We start from the raw sequence: 9,246 nt of genomic DNA on the forward strand, positions 1-9,246 counted from the left end.
TTTGTCAGTCCTTCCTTCTGCATTTTCATCTGCCTAATATAAGTCCACAGCCATGTCATTATGTATCTTAGAGTGTTGTGAAGAACAGTAAAATTCTAAGTTATGCTGGCATTATACTGATAGCAGATTCTACATAAGCAAGACCTGAGAAAAATGAGAGGAGATAGAAACTTGGTGGATTAATAAGTGCCGCCCTAGATTAGTAAAGCACAGTTCTAAGTTTGTCTCTGTGCCAGAGACAACTGACAGGTAGGCAAACAAATCGAGGGCAGAGGACCCACTCTGATTGCGGATGGCACCATCCAATGGGCCCACGGGCTGTATGAAAGGAAAGAGGAAGGAAAAACTCCACTGCATTTTTGGAAGCTGCATTTTACTTGAACGGTGCCTTTTGCTGCTGCTGTTTCCTGTGTATATCAGATTCTAGCTTCTTCAGCCTCCAACCCAGACTCATACCAGTAACTGTGCAGGGAGCTGGGCCTTCAGCCTTAGACTGGTGGTGTGTCCTTGGTCCCCCTTATTCTTTGGCTTTCAGCTTCTTGGGCTGAGGAGCTACTGGATCCTCTGGCTCTCTTGCAGGCAAGTGGTCGTGGTGGGCGCTCCCACCTCTGATCTTGTAAGCCTAATAAATCCCTTTGCATAATTATACATATATTTTCTACTGATTCTGTTCCTCTAGCGAACACTAACCAATACAGAAGTCAGTTTAATTTGTAATTTCTTACATTGTTGATAGGTTTTCACTAATTAAAATGGGTAACTTGACCGCTGGCCTTCATGTTAAGGAGTGATGAATGATAGGGTATTTAGAGCATTAGGAACTGCTGATTAAATGTAAAAGCCACTGCCATCTACAGATTTCCTTTAGGTAAATTGAAGTGAGTGTAATGCTATTGAATATACCACAAGCAATTCCAGGAAGTTCCAACTTTAAGAAGATTCAACATGAATTAAATCAAGGGTATGAGTTAGACTAGGGTAACTTGAAGCAGTCACTGGGGACATTCGTTTTCACCAAGTCCTAGTGATTAGTAGGTACTTCTTGTTCTAATGGCCAACTAAGTTAGAAAAACTTAGTAATGTTGGTTTTTATGTTTAATATAATAGCTGTCATTAATTTTTCTACTTTTCTCTATTATTAACATCTTCCATTTGTACATTTACATGGTTTATCTGTTACAGTTATGAAAAATATTGATAGTGTTTTAAATAAAGGCTGTAATTTTTCTGATTTTTTCAAGTTTTTCCTGATGCTGTTTGTTTGTTTGTGAGAATCCCAGGTATGACATCTAAAGTTCTCGTGACAGTTTAGGCTCTTGCTGGCTATAACAGTTTCTCAGACTTTCTTTGCTTTTTTTTATGACTTTGACCGTTTCAAGAGTGCTAATCAAATATTTTATACAATGTCCCTCAATTCAGATTTGTCATTATAAGACTGGGGCTTGTGGTTTTTAGAGGAATATCAAACAAGTAAAATATCATTCTATTGACATGATGTATTACTGTTGATGTTTACTTTGACCCGCTGGCTGGGTCAGTGTTTGTCAGATTTCTCCAGTGCAAAGTGATTCATTCCTTTCCCTTTTATTTTATTTTTTATTTTTTTTATTTTTTGTTTTTTTCCGGTACCGGGAATCGAACTCATGACTTTGCGCTTGCCAGGCAGGCACTGTGCCACTGAGCTAAATCCCCAGCCCCTTCCTCTCCCTTTTAATACTACTCATTGAAAGCAGATCACTAAGTGCAGCCCACACTTAAAGAGTGGGGAATAAACTCCTAACATTGCTGGGGACTAGGCTACATAACTGAGGTCTCACACCATCTCTTTCAGAGCAGAGTGATTGCACAGTTATTTTGAAATTCTTTTTTGAAGAAGATTTTCCCATTCTCCATTATTTATTTATTGATTGATTGAATTATTTATCATTATCAGCATAGACTCATAGATACACTTTTTACTTAGGATAAGTGAATACTATATTTTATTGTTTAAAATTCTGGTTTTGAGATATTAAGGCCCCTCTTAGTTGACTACTATGTGCATTCTACATCTCATTCACTGTGGTTTCTGTCTTTTTTGTTGTATTCTTCCTTTTTTTTCCTGAGACCACAGGTACTAGAAACCAAATCCAGGCCCACTCTACCACTCAGCTATAGCTACATGCTCTTTAAAATTTCTTTATTGTTATTATTTAGAATTTCTTTATCTTCTGGCACTATTTATATATTTCTGCACCATTCTAAGAGCCAGCCATTTCTCCAAGGAGCCCAGATTCTTTTTTACTGGAAAATAGTATTAGAAAACAAGATCTAGGTGTTAGATTTTCTTCATGAGTTTTCATTACCTCTTGGCCCTTTTCACAGACAGATATAGGAAATGTGTGTGTGCATAATAATTAATATATACACACATTTCATAATTGTTTCTATATGTGACCATCTGTATTTATACTAAGCTAAATGTTGGTTCATACAATGTCTTAGCTCTAATCCATTCTCCCGTGGATCATTGGTAGCTTCTTCACCTTGCTTGTCTGTAGTCTATTACTACAGCAGCAAAAATCCTGACTCGTGCCATTGTTGGGGATGAGGCTACATAACTCAGGTCTCGCAGCTTGGAGGTTGGTGTTATCTTGCTTCAGGAACAGGGAAGTATACAGAAGGCTGCCTGCCCCTGGGTATGGGCAGAATGCTGATACAACCCAGCATCTGCTGAGGACAGTTGTCAAAATACAGGCATCTGGGTACAGAGAACCTCTGATTCCTCATTGATTTATTCCTTGTCTACCAATTCTCTATAGTTACTGTTCCATTATACCCATGCTACCCCTCCCCTTGTGCTTTTTGCTGGCTAATGATAGTGGGTTGACCCTGAGGTAGTGAGTCAGTCTCCTAGAGGCCAGCTCTCCTGGTCCCCTAATACCCTGAAAATTGTCTCTGTGTCTTTCTTTAAACCCTGTTGCCCTCCCTACAGGTATTGGGGTCTGATCAGCCCCTGGAATATCATCTTGTACTCATTTACTGAATCAGTTCTAGTAAATATGCATAACAGTATAATTATTAGCCATATATCTATGAAGAACAATTTTATCAACTAGATTGCATGGCTTATGTACAATTTATTTTGCTTTTTGTCTTATGAGCTCTATTCATTTCCAAAGTTATTTGGATCACCCTTCTTCCCCCTTCATCAAGGTTATTTCACACATTCTTAATACCATTACATTTATTTTATATATCTGTCATCCAGTTTTATCACATTCCACATTGTATCCTAGGATACCCTGATCTCCCAAATAGTTTTCATTTTAAAACTTACATAGAATAAGGATATAATAATGTTCACTCTATATTCCCATTCTGTGGGTTTTGGCAAAAGTATAGTGCCATGTAGCCATCATTACAATATCTTACTACCCTGAAAACATCTCCCATACTTCACATATTCATCCATCATCAAATTCTGCTGAAAGCCCTAGAAACCACTGATACTTCTTACCACTGCTATAGCTTTTAATTTTCTAGAATGTCAGATGATTGGTGTCTTTTTCTTCAAAAGTATAATTACTGGATTACATTTATTCTGTATTCACTATGTGGGTTTCACTATGCTATGTGTTGTTCAGGCATTATCTTTTTTTTAATTCTCTGACCAACCATAAAATAGAGATACAGCGGTAACATTAATTTACAGGCAAAGAAACGTAGAATTCCTGTATACTATTCCTGAAGTTGTATACAGCTACTAAAAGGATTTGTCATTTTAAAAAGAGGGCCATTTGGATCCCAAGCTTGTATCCAATCAACATGTTACGCTGTGAAATTTAAACTTGGAATTGATAAAATTAGAAACACAGTGACTGGCTTTGCAATGCTTCTTTATTTTGTGTTATGGCTTTTATCTAGATGTCCCTCCAAAGCTTTATGTGGTCATAGGTGGAGCTTTTCAGAGGGGGATAAATCTAGAGTCTGCGATGCTTGTTTAAGGATATGATGCTGGGATTGGTTCATGATATGATGCTAGGATGGAGGGTGCCCCTTTGAATGCTACCTGCCCTGAGGGGGGAGTCCTGGATAGAATACAAGGGACAGAAAGAGGGCTCTTGTTGTCATTGCTCGTTCCTTGCCCCTTGGTGCGTTCTCATTACTTCACTGCTTTTCTACCTTCCTACCTTCTGCCTGCTATGAACTTTTTCTCCTCTGCCATGCCCCTCTGCCATGCCATCTGCTTTGGAACCAACTGATTATGGATTGAAACCTCTACAAAGTGGGAGCTAGATTAAATATTTCCTCCTTTATCTTTGGGTGTTGGGTATTTTGTCTTAGCAATGAGAAAAAGTAACTAAGATGGTTTGTTAAACTTTGATAGTTCTGTATACAAAACAAAGGGACTCCTTTATAAACCCCAACATATAATACTGTGCTTTGTGGGGAAAACATATCAAGGTTAGAAAGGGAAGAAGACAATAAGGGAGGGAGAGAGGGAAAGAAAGAAGCAAGAACGAAAGGAAAAAAGGAAAGAAGAAAGGATGGAAGGCAGGAAAAAGGGAAGCATGTTGGGTCCAGAACTGAGTTCAGTGGCTCTGTTAAGTATCACTGAAAGAAAGTCATGCTTTTCCCCAAATAATCCACAGTAGAGACCACTCTGCTGGCTCAGAACATCCCTCGGGTTGCACTTGCTCTGGAAAAGGTAAGTCCAGAGGCACACATTTGTTTTAGGACTTTTTCCTTAAGGGGATTGGACTGTGGTATACAATACTAAAATATTTTATTCACATGGTCGATTTACTCAAGAACAAAGTAAATGTTTAATGTTTTAGTTCTCTACATTCTTTGGTACTGTGGCTATTAATGCTGATCTCAACTATGATTCATGCCATGATTTTGTCTTCACAAAACCTCAAATAAGGTTTTTCCACCACACTTCCCATCAAAGCCTTTAAAATAGGCCAGTAGATGAACTATTGATTACTGTTAAAGCAAATCACTTTTTTGATATTTGAGAACATTTCAATGTGAATTTGACCTATGAACTGATAGGTAAACAATCATTCTGAGTATTTGGACATGCCCTGGAAGCCAAGAATAACTATATTAAATGATCACTTAGGAATCTGGTGTTAGGTTTTTTATAGATAAACCAGCATGTTCCCTAGAAAAAAAAATAGCTTTTTAGCAAAAGCATATTAGGAAATACAAAATGTAATACCTATGCAAAACTGTTTGCAAGAATTTCATGTGGGGCTATGAAGTCACTACTAGAAGATCAATCATCTAGCTATTGTCATTGTGAACTCGTTCTGAGGCTGTATAGCCATCACACCTCATGAAAGATACTGTTAGATTTACCTTGTTCATTAGCAAGAGGCTTGGATTATTGTAAGATTTCTTGAAAATACTTGTATTAGTTTTCTGGGACTACTATAAACAAAATACTACACACCAGGTGGCTTTAACACAGAAATGTATTATTTTCTAATTCTCGAAGGTGCTAACTGTGTTGACTCCTTCTAAGGGCCTGTGGAGAATATGTTCCATGCCTCTTTCACAGACCATGGTAGTTTAGTGGCAATCTTTGACATTCTTTGCTTTGTAGATGCATCACCCTGATTTCTGCCTTCATCTTTATATGGCCTCTCTGTGTCTATCATAATGTCATTCCTCTGTCATGTCAGTCTCTGCATCCAAATTTCCCTTTTCTTAAACATATCAGTCTTATTGGATTAGATTCATTAAATGATGTCATTTGAGCTTAACTACTCCTTTAAAGAAGCTACTTCCAAATAAGGTGATTTTCTGAAGAACAGGAAGTTGGAAATTCAACATGTATCTTTTGGGAGTCACTATTTGATCTATAACAATACCACAAAAGTTTCTGTTGCTAATACAAAGCTCAAAGCCTACTCTTTGCCATAATTATGTTTTTTTTTCTGATTCTCATTCATTCTTTTCACAAACAACACCTCTTTTGAATGCCTGGCCAGCAGAATGAAGTAGGGGAGAATGAAGTTTGTATTTATATCAAGCAGAAGGCTGAGACAGTATGAGGCTAATTAAAAACTCAGAGAACATAAATTTACTGGAAATTTATATTAATTTGTGCCTGGACAGGAAAAGAAGTAATTACTGAAAATACTCTGTAATATACTGCTAAAGAGGGCACATTCTGGATTTGGATCAGTTTGGTAAAAAACAAAATGTACCATTTCCTTGGGAAGATTATTTAGCAATCTTGAATTTCAGTGCCCTCATCTTTAAAACTGGGATATTGATATTTATTTCATAGACTTGTTTTGAGAATTAAATGAGGTAAGCTATGGAAAGAAATTAGGACAAACTTTTTTTATGTAATAAATGCTCAAAAATGGTTTTCTGTTATTGGTATTTTGGGGAGTGGTGATGGGAATTGAACTCAGGACCTCACACTTGCCAGGTATTTTATTTGTTATTGAGGATTTGATTTTTTATGGTGCTGGGGATTGAAACCAGAGCTTCATGTGTGTTAGGCAAGTTCACTACTGAGCTACATCCCCAGCTCTATTTCATTTCTTTCTTGCTATTTTTGTTGCCCAAACATAGACTCAAATTTCACTCTTAGATAAGCTTACATTTTATGAACTACAATTTGAATATAGATATGACATTTTCTTTTAATTCTCCTTTCTCTCCTTAGTCATTATTTCTCACTTTTCTTGATTCTCTCTCTCTGTCATCAAAAGCTTGGTCTCCTGTGTTTCCACTGCTTACATTGTACTTCTATATGTATTACTCCCCATTGCTTACCTTTAGATCTACTTTTGTAATACATATCATATCCTACCTTGGATCGGCATTATCTATAGCCACACACATTTCTCATTATGAGGAATCAAAGTAAATAATATTTGAGTCACTCACCGTAATTAACAGTGTACTGGTATGCAGTAGGTGCACAGTAAATACTTGGGTATGGGTGGATGACTTAATGTCTCAGAATTTAGAGTCAATGTAGATGATTTAGGACTCCAAGTAACATTCTGACTTAAAGGGATAAATGACTATCTTTCCTTCCCTATGTGCTTTCTGTCTTTTGACAAGCAGCTGGTCCTTATTTTTCCTCATGTTTATGTAGTTATGGAAGCAGAGGCGTTAAATGTTTTTCTCCTACCCCCTTGACCACAGGCCAAGGTTTGTTTTTTTGTTTATTTATTCACAGGTGACTTTTTAAAAATTGCTGTATTACCTATTTAGGCTTCAACAATCTTCCCTGAACTTTATGGACATAGAGGGAGAAAGAAAAGAAAGAGTGAGAAAAGCAAGCAATTGATAGATACGTATGGTTAGGTAATTTTTACTTGATTGGGGTGCCTGATCTGGTGTAATGGTGGAATGGAAATTACAGGTGGTTTTGTCTTTACCTACCACACAGAAGTAGGCTGTCTGCAGTTATAGAAAATCAGGCAAATGCTCAGGGAAAAGGAAAGTGAGTCATCTGGATCCAGCTGTGACTAGAACTAGATTTAATAATAGTCTTCCCAATTATATCAGTCAATGAATTATCTTTAATTTTGCTTAAGCTCGTTGTGAGTTAGGTTTTTCCCATTTACAATTAGAACATTAATACAAATAAGAACTTTTATTTCTTACTCTCTTTGCCTGAATTATTCCATTGAAAGTCGCATATATAACAAGTAAACTATTTCTTCTGTGCAGTCAAGTAGCAAAATCTTATTCTTTGCTGTGTTGTTTTATGAGTCTTTAGTCAAAAATAGAAGGATCCAAGTCTGTAATGTTTCAATGAAACCATATTCACGTAATTACTGTTGAAAATATTTGCTTTGTAAACTATTTGAATAAACTTTCCTTGTCCTAGGATGTGGCGTCAACAAATTTTACTAAGCACCACATACATATGTGACCTAGAAGATGGCCTGTTCTTTCAAGAAGCTCACAAGTTAGCTGAACATACATACACGAGAAAATTAGACTAGTACAGGTATCCTATCAATAATTCATGCTGGACTTAGAATAGAGTTTAGAATAACAAAAGGTAAGAGGAAGTGTGGAAAGGGGTTAGGAAATTTCAGTGGTGACATGGCACACACAAAAGCAAAAAGATGGAAAAGTAAAAAGCAAACATATATTTATAGATCACTGATTCATCCATTTGGTTTGAGAAGTTATTCCAGCAGGGAAGTGAAGTATCCTAAGGCTGAGCAGTTAGACTGTGGTCAGAGTTTAAAAGCTTGGCCTTGCAGCTAAAGAGGCAGATTTCATCTTTCTGGCAAGGAGATTAGCTAAAGTATTTGGGTGGGTGGGAGCTGTAGATCCATTACAGATTTTTAGTTCTTATTTTTTTTCCCCACTAAAAACCCTACTCATGTTTTCAGTTATCAGTCTATACTTATCTATCCTAGGAACTCTTACAGTAGAATCTGAAGGAGCAAATTGTTGCAGGAGGTGTTAAGATATTTGAAGCACAGAGGGATTAGTTCACAAATGCAGTTAGTGGCAAAGAGAAGGGGAGGAAGAAAATACAGGAGGAAGGGAGGTAAATTTGAAGAAGGGGTAGAACTGTGAGCTAGACTGCATGAGAGAGGTGAAACAGTAGGTTCTTAGCCGAAATGAAAGGTAGAATTTCGGAGTGTGAGAGGGCAGAATTAAAAAATTTAGGAATTGTACTGTCTGACTAGACACTGCTGCAATTTTACATTTATTTGTGTTGTCCTTTGATGAATGTCTTTCTCCCATTATAGACTAATTGGAGGATCATTTTAGTACTTGGTGTAGTTCATGCCTAACATTTTGCACAGTGCCTGAGCCACAATAGAGGTCAATAAAAATTTGCCACATGACTGAATGTTTTGCATGATTTATAAATGATGATGACAATACACATTAAATTATTAATATATTTATTAGAGCTGATATAATATAATAATTTAGAATATATTAGAGTATTAAAGCAAGTCTCTAGGAAAAGAGCTAATATCTTTTGAGCTCTACTGATAATGACTGACAAAATTTGCATTTGTTTAGGGTATATGTTGCAATGTTTTCATATATGTATACATTGAAAAACAATTATTATCATTAGTTCATGTAAAATATCTACTACCTCATTTTTTGTGGTAAGAACATCAAAGATCTACTCTCAGCAAATTTCTAGTATAAAATATGTAATAATGTTCATTCACATTTGTTAACATAGAGTTATTATTAACTCTAGTCACCAGACTATACAGAATTTATAACTGAAAGTTTGTA

Source organism: Chinchilla lanigera, unplaced genomic scaffold (assembly GCF_000276665.1).
Source record: "Chinchilla lanigera isolate Chin_1 unplaced genomic scaffold, ChiLan1.0 scaffold00038, whole genome shotgun sequence".
In the NCBI taxonomy this organism is placed as follows: Eukaryota; Metazoa; Chordata; class Mammalia; order Rodentia; family Chinchillidae; genus Chinchilla; species Chinchilla lanigera.